The sequence below is a fragment of the Saccopteryx bilineata genome, chromosome 11 (assembly GCF_036850765.1).
Source record: "Saccopteryx bilineata isolate mSacBil1 chromosome 11, mSacBil1_pri_phased_curated, whole genome shotgun sequence".
Taxonomy (NCBI): Eukaryota; Metazoa; Chordata; class Mammalia; order Chiroptera; family Emballonuridae; genus Saccopteryx; species Saccopteryx bilineata.
In genome coordinates this window covers 89,866-102,468 of record NC_089500.1, presented here as the reverse complement: position 1 = coordinate 102,468, position 12,603 = coordinate 89,866, and positions in this window count along the sequence as shown.

Sequence of the window (12,603 nt, the reverse complement as noted above, 5' to 3'; positions counted from 1 at the left end):
AGGCTGGGCTTTGACTGGGGCCCAGAAGAGGTGAGGTTTCTGTACCAGATCCAGGCTGGGATGGAACAGTTTTGAGAACGACTATGTTACACATAGCTGTGGGACAATATGCTTGGCCCTGAGGTGATCCACTTGGGTGCCTATTGGTGAACTCTTGCCTTATATTGATGGTCATTGGGCCAGGTCAGCAGTAATGGCCTACTTCCTCAAGGGCATTCTTGAATGCAACTGGTTTTTTTTTCAAGTATGCAAGAGATTAAAAAATGTTATTCAACTCAGAATATTTTAACACTGCTTGTGCTTGCTCTTTATTGTTTATATAAAATATTTATTTCTATTTTTTGCTACTGCATGGCACAGAAAAATGTAGTGAGTGCTAGTGCAGGTTGGGGCCATTGCCTTGGTTGGTGCCAGCCACCAGAAGTTTTTCCAAAGCAAACATCAACATGCTTGTCCCAAGGCAAGCTACAATGCTGGAGAAAGTTATTTAACGCTAAATATTTCAGCACAACTGTATCTGTTGCCCAATATTTACATTAAAGATCTTCAGTGATGATTATTGCTGATTTTGGAGAAATATAATGAAAAAGATGACTCTACCACATCTGTGAGTTTATTCGTTGTAAGGCAGAAATACAGTTTTGCAAATATTAATTCAGTCTTCATGTCAGCAACTGTCTTGAATGAGTTGATTATCTCTGGGGCAGTGACAGCACCATGGATGCCAGCCCTGTTTCTTTGGAGTAGATTCCTCCCTTCCATGGGCCCGAGAGCCTTCTGGTAGGTCATTCTAGTCGTTTTCAGTATCTTTAGACATAAATAGTGCAGCTGCAGGTGGAGAAAATGTGCTTACTAAGCTCCCCCCTTTAAAGCCAATGATCTGTCCTTAAATATAAGAGATTATACTATAAATATTTCCTATTAAGATGAAGTATTACATTTAAATAATAACAGTTTTAGATAAAGTGTATTTTTTATCTATGCAAGAGTATAGAAAACTTGGGATTTTCAAGTGACTATTTATTAGATGTTAATGAAGTTATGGAGACTATAGCAGCTCTAACTAAAAATAGCAAATAAAAACACTGTAGAAGTAATGAGGGCCCACGCTCAAGCTGGCGATCTTAGAGTTTTGAACCTGAGTCCTCTGTGTCCCAGTCCAGTGCTCTTCCACTGTGCCACTGCCTGGTCAGGTGCCACCAGGTTTATTTATTTATTTATTTTCACATGAGCTTAGCTTTAAAACATATTAAAATGATGTTTAGATTGAAGATGGTTTCTTGTTTTCAAAATAAGTTCCTCTGATAAGCGTATATATTTTATATCTGAAATTATGTTTTTTCCATTTTATTCATCCCACTAGAATGTAAGCTCCTTGAAAACAAGGTTAAATGTCTGGCATGTAATGGATTTTAGTGTGTATTTGTTGAATGAACAAATGTTTACAGCACTCTTATGCTGCATAAAAATTAGTGTCTGCTGCTGTGAACATTTCTGTTGCTAATTGATTACTCATGAATGATTCAAAATCTGGTATCCATGGCAATTCCCTTTGTTTCTGTGGTCCTCGGTCATTTTAGAGTGAGCTTCATTGCTGAGCCATGTAGAGCACATGCCGGGCGTGCATAGACATCCCGGGCCGTGCGCTCTTCACCTGCTGTCCCCTAGGTGAGCTGCAGGCCTTAAGGAACTGTGTGCCGGAGGGGAGGGCATTTCCTCTCTGCTACTTTGAAAATGTCCTTGTAGAAAAAAAAGTTTTCAGTGTCCAGTTGTATTGTTAGGGTAGTGTTTTACTGTAGCCTTCTGAGGTGGCAGAAAGTCACCTTTCCTCCATTGACTGCCACTCTGGGCAGCAGAGCATAGATTGTGGCCTCAGCCGCTGGGCACTGACTCCTGTGCACCACTCTACTCTGCTGCCCCCCTTAGACTGAAAGATAAATGCACTCTTTTTAACATGCTTAGAATTTTCTTGGGCAGAGAGATCAACTAAATGAAAATCCCACATACAGGGGAGGAGGCAGGAGCCCTTCTGGGAGGGTTCTCTGTGGTCATGAATTTCCTCTCTAACGCAGTGGACTGGATGCTCATGTAGAGGATTGCTTGACTTCTGAGCAGGAGAAAGAGATAGAGGGTGCATTTCTCATTCAGAACATGTAGTAAAAAATCCAGAGGTCAGCTGTTGGTAAAGTTTTTTTTTTCTTTCAGAGAATTTAAACTACCCATTTAGGGGGAAAAAAAGAAGAGTTGTTATAAATCCATGCTGGTAGAGGATCTTGTGCACACCGGAGTCTGAAGAACACTGAGCACCTAGAGAAAGAAGTGAAGGGTGTGTTTGTTTGCAGATGTTGAGACATTCAGGCTTTTCTTCACTTGAACTAACTTACATCTTAGTGACGAGTGGTGGAGCATGAGGAGCCCAGCGGGTTTCAGCGGACTAGCTCCCGCAGTCCTAGCAGGGAACTGCTGTACAGCTGCTCTTTTCCAACGTGCCTTTTCATCACCTGGATGCTCAACCAGCTCACCGAATGTCTTAGATAAAAACTTAAGATGCCTGACCAGGCGGTGACACAATGGATAGAGTGCTGGACTGGGATGTAGAGGACCCAGGTTCAAAATGGCAAGGTCGTTGGCTTGAGCTCAGGGCTGCTGGCTTGAGCATGGGATCATAGACAGGAGCCCAAGGTCACGGACTTAAGCAAGGGGTGATTCGCCCTGCTGGAGCTCCCCACCCCCAGTAAGGCACATATGAGAACACAATCAATGAACAACTAAGGAGACTAAGGAACCACAATGAAGAATTGATGCTTTTCATTGCTCTCCCTTCCTGTCTGTCTGTCCCTATCTGTCCCTCTCTCTGTCTCTCTCTTTCTGTCTCTGTCAAAATAAAAAACTTAAAAAAATATTAATAACATACAAACCTCTTTAGCTTTAGAATCTGTTAATAAACTTGTGATGATTAAATCAAATAGATTAATCTTCAGAGAGGTTTAAGAGAGGATGGAGGGTTAGGAGTTGAAGATTAAATGGCATATTTCTGTGCTGTGCTTTAAGTGTAGATGGTAAATATTTGTCCTATAGTGTGCTTGTTCTTAGGAATGTCAGCTGTGATACTCAAATGTGTATTGTAGAATTATAAGGAAAAAACATAAGCAAGTGTGTGTCAATAAAACATAGGCACTGCTTATTGAACACCTACTGCTGAACATGTCCCGTCCCAGCCTGGTGATTGTGCGCAGTCCCCAGGTGGAGCAGTGAACAGCTAGAGCTGACAGCCATGTCTGCTTTAGTGTCTGAGGCAGCAGAGGGCCACGGTCACAGAATGCTTTTGAAAGACAAACTGGATGGGGCAGTGTCTGTGCATGCCTGTGTGTGTGCTTGTGTGAGTGCGTGTGTGTGTTTCTGTGTGTTCGAGCATGGTTGCCAGGGAAGATACTGGCTTTAGGGAACACCTTGGGGGTGACTGGTTGGTCTGTGATTTGGGACCAGACTTGGTGTTATTCATGGAAATGGATGGTATGCAGTAAACTGAAGAAGCATAAGGTAAAACAGGAGCCAGCAGGCCTAAGTGGCTTAGAGAGTAAGACTTTTAAAAGAGAGAGGAGGATCAGGACCCTGTTTGAACCCACGGGGTCTGTTTTTGTCAGAGTCATGATGAATCGGGCTGTGCAGCCGAGTGACCATAGTCACTGAGACCTGCCCGAGCCATGTGTGCTGATGGTGGGGGTGGACAGGGTCTGATTGCCACACGAGACACAGATAGCAAAGTGTCAGCGGCTGCCATCCCAGGCGGGGTCTACAGAGGCCACGTAGACACCCTTCCTTTGGGTCAGGACCGGTGGTCCTCAGTGGAGTCTTGACCAGTTTGTTTCTTGTGTCCTATTGGTCATACAAGTATGTTCTTGCCATGTAACCAACCCCACGGGGGGAGCCCTTCATGCCTTGACCAGGGTGCCACACAAGTAATGTCTTATTTCAGCAATAAGAAATGCTTGAATGAACCCTTGCAGCACAGGTGGTAATAATGGTCATTTGAGATATTCGTGCAAGTTGTGTCATTAGAGTAATACAGATGTCACAAGCCTTTTCTGTGTCCATGCATTTGAATAAACTACTGTTTAGTCATGTTTGCGGGCATGGCCATTTTGTAGGTAATCTTGGAATGACTAATAATTGGGTTATATCACGTCCCTTCAAAATTAACGTGTACCTCTAGCTCTAAACTTACTATGTTTAGCCTTTATTGACAGATTTTGAAAACCAAGTTCTTAGACTGTGTAAGAGGAGGCATAGCACAGGGGGGCCTCTGGCTGACTGAGAGAGGAGGATGTGCTGTGTGCTCTGGACCCTGCTCTGAGGTTCTAATTGTATCTTTCCCTTTTCTTCTCCCTTCCCCAGATGAGACAGCTCCTAAGGAGATCAGCAGGGTAAGTGCTGTGGACACAGTCTCTGCCACCACCATGGGGGACATGAATCCTCCTGTGTGCTCCCGCAGGGCTCTGACATGTCACAGTATTGGGACTAGTGACAGAGCTGAGTGCCCCCTTCCCGTGTCGCTCGCTATCCGGAGCCTGGGCAGGAGGGGAGGTTGCTATCTGATGGCCTCTGGCTGAGAGCAGTGGAGGAGGTGCTTGTCTGGCCTGCGGAGGGGCTTCTGAGTCAGCTGCCGACTGTGGCAGCTTTGACAGTGCACATGGAGACTGGGTGTGACTGCCTCTGGTGACAAACTGTAAGTTAGGCAGTACCAAGACAGCATTGGCACATGACCACTGTCACCTAGCCTGCATGGCAGAAGCCACCTCACCGCTGTCCGGCACTCTGGGATAGTGTCACATGTGACCTGGCTAGTCCCTGCCTCTGCATCCCTGCGCCTTCTCTTTGGGAGAACAGCGGTGACTAATGTAGCAAGGACATGGTGTTCCTCAGTCCTTCTAGAACTGTCAAGTGAATCGTTCTCATATCCGAGAGAAATATTTGGTGTTTAAGAGACTTAATAAACTTAAAAGTTCATGGGCACGAGTCCTGAAAGCATTTATTGATAACATACAGTTTTAATACTATAACAGGATAATGAGTTACATATGCAGAGTAAGTTTATTATGTATCCTGTACACAGACACAGATATTAAATGTAGATTAAATATGGAAAGTGATCAGTCTGACTTGTATCTGATGCAGCCTTCTATAACAGATCACTCACTCTTTGTCCTAAACCGTAACCTGAAGTGCTTTAGTATCACCATGTATGCGGATACTTTCCTTTATTATGGATTATCTGAAGGAAGGACTCCCTAAAATACCGGGGTCTTCTGTCCTGGCAGACTCTGAATGTTCCTGCATGTCTCAGGGTTTCCTTGGGCACCTTCCAGTGAGCTTCACATCGACAGAGCTCCTTCACGTTAGAAAGTCCCCACGTGCAAGTGCTTCAGGGTGTTTCAAGGGGCGGAGGCATCAGCCGGGAATGTTTGCAGCTTCTGTGAGCAGCAGAGAGTCAAGAGCGATGCTTGAGGATGAAAATGGACTTGGACAGAGTCCTGAGGCCCCGCGTGCTGACGTCAGGCACTCTGCTATCTCAGGTCTCTGAGGAGCCCGTGTGTGACAACAAAGCTGAGAGCTCTTTGCGACACCTCGCCTCTGCCTGTGTACCAACCCTGTTCACCACTTGCTGGAGCTGTCCCTTCACCTTCAGTGTCCCGACATATAAAGACTTGGTGCCACAGAGTCATAACTGACTCTGCTCTTCAGCACACTCCTTAAGTATAAGCCGGCTTCTATTTGGGTCGAACAGTTGTTTAGACAAAGAGCCCAGTTTTTATTAAAGACATTTCTGTGTGTTTTAGTTTTGCACAGTGTTGCTCCAACACATCGGGGATGGGGTAGTGACATGGCCACATGCTCTTGCTGTGACAGCACCTCCTTCCCTGCTCTCCACAGGGTCATGAGAGGCAGTGACAGGATGGTACACGTGCGTTTCCTTTGCGGTTGTTTTGTGAAGCTCTTGCATTTTGTGCCATATTTGGAGAAAGTGCATCTCTGGTTGAGAAACACTAAATCGATGTACTGAAAACCTAGGATAGTATCAGTTGCCTGGGTTTCTTAATTTTTTTCTGAACTTACCCCATATCTTGATCAATGCTTATTTGACTACTCAGAATTTGTTTTATAAAACATTATGCCATTGTTTTAAGTTGGAATTAAGATCTAGAGGTGGTGGGTGCAACCTTTTCAGTTCTGTTTGAGCACATTTGTTGTCAGTAGCATGCGCTGTGGGAGGCTAAGCATCACAGCCCTGGGTACTTGGGGCTTCTGTGAGGTCCTGCTCAGCAGAATAGGGCTCTGGCTCTCGTACTGTGGAAGCGACTGAGAAAATCATGTGTGTGTGTGTAGTGGTAGATATGATGATGCATAAAAGACTAGAGGAGAATAAAGGGACAAGGAAGGAAGGTGGACTGGGCGTGGCCTTCCTGCTCATCTACATACCCAAGGTCGCAGGACTGGGTGCTGATGAGTTGGCCTTTGAGCAGAGGGGGTCTGAAGGGAGTAGGGAGCCTCTGGAGGAGGAGCTGGGGGTGGGTGGGTGGGGGTGGGAGTAGGAGGTGGTGAGGGAGGCAGAGTGCACAGGAACATGGGGGGTGCAGGAGAAAGGCCTGTCGTCCTCTGCATAGGCTTTGGGTTGAATTCTGAGAGCTGGTCTTCTGTTCCTATTTGTAAACTACAACTGCATTTATAAAGACTCATTCGCAGTGGCTCTTTTAACTTGAAGTTACTTCTCTATTTTGGTGTTTTTCCTTCATTTCAGTCTTTCTTAGGAAGTCACTTAGAATTTCTTGTTGTTAATGCTTTAATTCTTTTTTTTTTAATAATAAATTTTTATTAATGGTAATGGGATGACATTAATAAATCAGGGTACATATATTCAAAGAAAACATGTCTAGGTTATTTTGTCATCAAATTATGTTGCAAACCCCTCGCCCAAAGTCAGATTGTCCTCCGTCACCCTCTATCTAGTTCTCTGTGCCCCTCCCCCTCCCCCTAACTCTCTCCCTCCCTCCCTCCCATGTCCTCCCTCCCCCCCACCCTTGGTAACCACCACACTCTTGTCCATATCTCTTAGTCTCATTTTTATGTTCCACCAATATATGGAATCATGTAGTTCTTGTTTTTTTCTGATTTACTTATTTCACTCCTTATAATGTTATCAAGATCCCACCATTTTGCTGTAAATGATCTGATGTCATCATTTCTTATGGCTGAGTAGTATTCCATAGTGTATATGTGCCACATCTTCTTTATCCAGTCTTCTATTGAAGGGCTTTTTGGTTGTTTCCATGTCTTGGCCACTGTGAACAGTGCTGCAATGAACATGGGGCTACATGTGTCTTCACGTATCAATGTTTCTGAGGTTTTGGGGTATATACCCAGTAGAGGGATTGCTGGGTCATAAGGTAGTTCTATTTGCAGTTTTTTGAGGAACCACCATACTTTCCTCCATAATGGTTGTACTACTTTACAGTCCCACCAACAGTGAATGAGGGTTCCTTTTTCTCCACAGCCTCTCCAACATTTGCTATTACCCGTCTTGTTGATAATAGCTAATCTAACAGGAGTGAGGTGGTATCTCATTGTAGTTTTGATTTGCATTTCTCTAATAACTAATGAAGCTGAGCATCTTTTCATATATCTGTTGGCCATTTGTATCTCTTCCTGGGAGAAGTGTCTGTTCATGTCCTCTTCCCATTTTTTTATTGGATTGTTTGTTTGTTTGTTGTTGAGTTTTATGAGTTCTTTGTAAATTTTGGATATTAGGCCCTTATCTGAGCTGTCGTTTGAAAATATCAGTTCCCATATAGTTGGCTGTCTGTTTATTTTGATATCAGTTTCTCTTGCTGAGCAAAAACTTCTTAGTCTGATGTAGTCCCATTCATTTATCTTTGCCTTCACTTCTCTTGCCATTGGAGTCAAGTTCATAAAATGTTCTTTAAAACCCAGGTCCATGATTTTAGTACCTATGTCTTCTTCTATGTACTTTATTGTTTCAGGTCTTATATTTAGGTCTTTGATCCATTTTGAATTAATTTTAGTACACGGGGACAGGCTGTAGTCGAGTTTCATTCTTTTGCATGTGGCTTTCCAGTTTTCCCAACACCATTTGTTGAAGAGGCTTTCTTTTCTCCATTGTGTGTTGTTGGCCCCTTTATCAAAGATTATTTGACCATATATATGTGGTTTTATTTCTGGGCTTTCTATTCTGTTCCATTGGTCTGAGTGTCTATTTTTCTGCCAATACCATGCTGTTTTGATTATCGTGGCCCTATAATATAGTTTAAAGTCAGGTATTGTAATGCCCCCAGCTTCATTCTTTTTCCTTAGGATTGTTTTGGCTATTCGGGGTTTTTTATAGTTCCATATAAATCTGATGATTTTTTGTTCCATTTCTTTAAAAAATCTCATAGGGATTTTGATGGGAATTGCATTAAATTTGTATATTGCTTTGGGTAATATGGCCATTTTGATAATATTTATTCTTCCTATCCAAGAACAAGGAATATTTTTCCATCTCATTGTATCTTTTTCGATTTCCCTTAACAATGCTTTGTAATTTTCATTATATAGGTCCTCTATGTTCTTTGTTATGTTTATTCCTAGGTATTTTATTTTTTTTGTTGCAATCGTGAAGGGGATTATTTTTTTGAGTTCGTTTTCTAATATTTCATTGTTGGCATATAGAAAGGCTATGGACTTTTGTATGTTAATTTTGTATCCTGCGACCTTACTGTATTGGTTTATTGTTTCTAATAATCTTTTTGTGGAGTCCTTCGGGTTTTCGATGTATAGGATCATATCATCAGCAAAAAGTGATACCTTTACTTCTTCTTTTCCGATATGGATGCCTTTTATTTCTTTGTCTTGTCTGATTGCTCTGGCCAGAACTTCTAGCACCACGTTAAATAAAAGTGGAGAGAGTGGACAACCCTGTCTTGTTCCTGATTTAAGGTAGAAAGTCCTCAGTTTTATGCCGTTTAATAGGATGTTGGCTGATGGTTTATCATATATGGCCTTTATCATGTTGAGATATTTTCCTTCTATACCCATTTTGTTGAGAGTCTTAAACATAAAATTGTGTTGTATTTTATCAAAAGCCTTTTCTGCATCTATTGATAAGATCATGTGGTTTTTGTTCTTTATTTTGTTGATATGGTGTATTACGTTAACCGTTTTGCGTATGTTGAACCATCCTTGAGATTCTGGGATGAATCCCACTTGATCATGATGTATTATTTTTTTAATATGTTGTTGTATTCGGTTTGCCAGTATTTTGTTTAGTATTTTAGCATCTGTATTCATTAGAGATATTGGTCTGTAGTTTTCTTTCTTTGTGCCATCCTTGCCAGGTTTTGGTATGAGGGTTATGTTGGCCTCATAAAATGTGTTTGGAAGTATTGCTTCTTCTTCCATTTTTTGGAAGACTTTGAGTAGAATAGAAACCAAGTCTTCTTTGAATGTTTGATAGAATTCACTAGTATAACCGTCTGGGCCTGGACTTTTATTTTTGGGGAGATTTTTAATAGTTTTTTCTATTTCCTCCCTGCTGATTGGTCTGTTTAGGCTTTCTGCTTCTTAATGACTCAGTCTAGGAAGGTTGTATTGTTCTAGGAATTTATCCATTTCTTCTAGATTGTTGTATTTGGTGGCATATAATTTTTCATAGTATTCTACAATAATTCTTTGTATATCTATGATGTCTGTGGTGATCTCTCCTCTTTCATTTTGGATTTTATTTATTTGAGTCCTGTGTCTTTTTTCCTTGGTGAGTCTTGCCAAGGGTTTGTCAATTTTGTTGATCTTTTCAAAGAACCAGCTCCTTGTTTTATTGATTTTTTCTATAGTTTTTCTGTTCTCTAATTCATTTATTTCTGCTCTGATTTTTATTATCTCCTTTCTTCGGCTGGTTTTGGGTTGTCTTTGTTCTTCTTTTTCTAGTTCCTTAAGGTGTGAAGTTAAGTGGTTTACTTCGGCTCTCTCTTGTTTGTTCATATAGGCCTGAAGTGATATGAACTTTCCTCTTATTACTGCTTTTGCTGCATCCCAGAGATTCTGATATGTCGTATTTTCATTTTCATTTGTCTGTATATATCTTTTGATTTCTGCGCTTATTTCTTCTTTGACCCATTCATTTTTTAGAAGTGTGTTGTTTAGTTTCCACATTTTTGTGGGTTTTCCCCCCCTCTTTTTTGCAGTTGAATTCTAGTTTCAAGGCTTTATGATCAGAAAATATGCTTGGTACAATTTCAATTTTTCTAAATTTGCTGATATTGTCTTTGTGGCCCAACATATGGTCAATTCTTGAGAATGTTCCATGTACACTAGAGAAAAATGTATACTCTGTCGCTTTGGGATGAAGTGTCCTGTAGAAGTCTATCATATCCAGGTGTTCTAGTATTTCGTTTAAGGCCACTATATCTTTATTGATTCTCTGTTTGGATGACCGATCTAGAGCCGTCAGCGGTGTATTGAGGTCTCCTAGTATGATTGTATTTTTGTTAGTTTTTGTTTTAAGGTCAATAAGTAGCTGTCTTATATATTTTGGTGCTCCTTGGTTTGGTGCATATATATTAAGGATTGTTATGTCTTCTTGATTCAACTTCCCCTTAATCATTATGAAATGACCATTTTTGTCTCTGAGTACTTTTTCTGTCTTGTAGTCAGCATTATTAGATATGAGTATTGCTACACCTGCTTTTTTTTGGGTGTTGTTTGCTTGGAGTATTGTTTTCCAGCCTTTCACTTTGAATTTGTTTTTATCCTTGTTGCTTAGATGTGTTTCTTGTAGGCAGCATATAGTTGGATTTTCTTTTTTAATCCATTCTGCTACTCTGTCTTTTTATTGGTAAGTTTAATCCATTTACATTTAGTGTAATTATTGACACTTGTGGGTTCCCTACTGCCATTTTATAAATTGCTTTCTGTTAGTTTTGTATCTAGTTTGATTCTTCTCTTTTGTTTTTCTATCATTTGTTTTTGTTTGTTTGTGTTCCATACTTCTTTCCTCTGTTGCTACCTTTTTTAAGTTGAGTGTTTTTGTGGTGGTTTTTTTAAGGGTGGTTACCATTAAGTAATGAAAAGGGTACCTACCATATTCATTGTAGTACCCTATCTTATAAGTATTTCTGCACTTCATCATCCTTTGCTACTGTTAATCTCCATCCTCTCCCCCCTTTTTTTCCTTTGTTGTCACAGTTTAAGTTTGGTTTTATTGTGTTCTTGGTGGAGCTGTTACTTGTGGTGTTGTTTTCTTTTGTTCTTTGAATCTGGTTGGAAAACCTCCTTTAGTATTTCCTGGAGTGGGGGCTTTCTGTTGATAAATTCTCTCATCTTTTCTGTATTTGTGAATGTTTTTATATCTCCTTCATACTTGAAGGATAGCTTTGATGGGTATAGTATTCTTGGCTGAAAGTTCCTCTCTTTCAGGGCTTTAAATATTGGGGTCCACTCTCTTCTAGCTTGTAGAGTTTCTGCTGAGAAATCTGATGATAATCTAATAGGCCTTCCTTTATATGTTGTACTCTTCTTTTCCCTGGCTGCCTTGAGAATTTTTTCTTTGTCATTGGTTTGTGTCATCTTTATTATGATGTGCCTTGGAGTGGGTTTGTTGGGGTTAAGAAAACTTGGTGTTCTGTTTGCTTCTTGAATTTGAGGCTTTAGTTCCTTCCACAGGCTTGGGAAGTTCTCGTCTATTATTTGTTTGAGTATATTCTCCATTCCATTTTCTTTCTCTTCTCCCTCTAATATACCTATTATTCTTATGTTATTCTTTCTGATGGAGTCAGACAATTCCTGTAGGGCTTTCTCGTTTTTTATTATTTTTGAGTCTCTTTCTTCTTCTCTCTGTTGTGCCTCAAGTTGTTTGTCTTCTATTTCACTAATCCTATCTTCAATCTGGGCTGTTCTGTTAGCTAAGCTTGTTACCTCGTTTTTCAGCTCGTGAATTGAGTTTTTCATTTCTGTTTGATTTGTTTTTATAGTTTCAATTTCCTTGGTGATATATTCTTTGTGTTCATTGAGTTGTTTTCTGATCTCCCTATATTGCCTTTTTGTGTTTTCTTGTATATCTCTGAGTATTTTTAAGATTTCTATTTTAAATTCTCTGTCATTTAGCTCCAAGGCTTCCAATATGTTAAGTCTTTTCTCCATAGATTTTTCCACATCTATTTGTGTTACCTCTCTTTCTTTTGTATCCATAATATTCGATTTCCTCTTTCTTATTGGCATCTGAGGGTGGTCTTGTTGATAGCACTAATTAGAATTAATAAAGAGTAAAAAGTAAAAAAAAACCAAAAAACAAAAAAACAAACAAACAAAAAAAAAGGTAAAACACCCCACAAAAAAAAAACAGTAATAATTTATTATTTCCCCCTTTTTTCTCTCTTCTCTTTCCCTCCTCTCCCCTCCTCAGGGAAATATCATGCCTATAATGGAGGGCCTGATTTGGGGTGAAGAGTTCAAGGGGCAAAAAAAAAGGGAGTAGGGACCTACTAAATGCAAAAAAAAAAAAGAAAAAAAAGAAAATCTTAGACAAGCATAAGATGATTTGCTTGTAAGTGATGG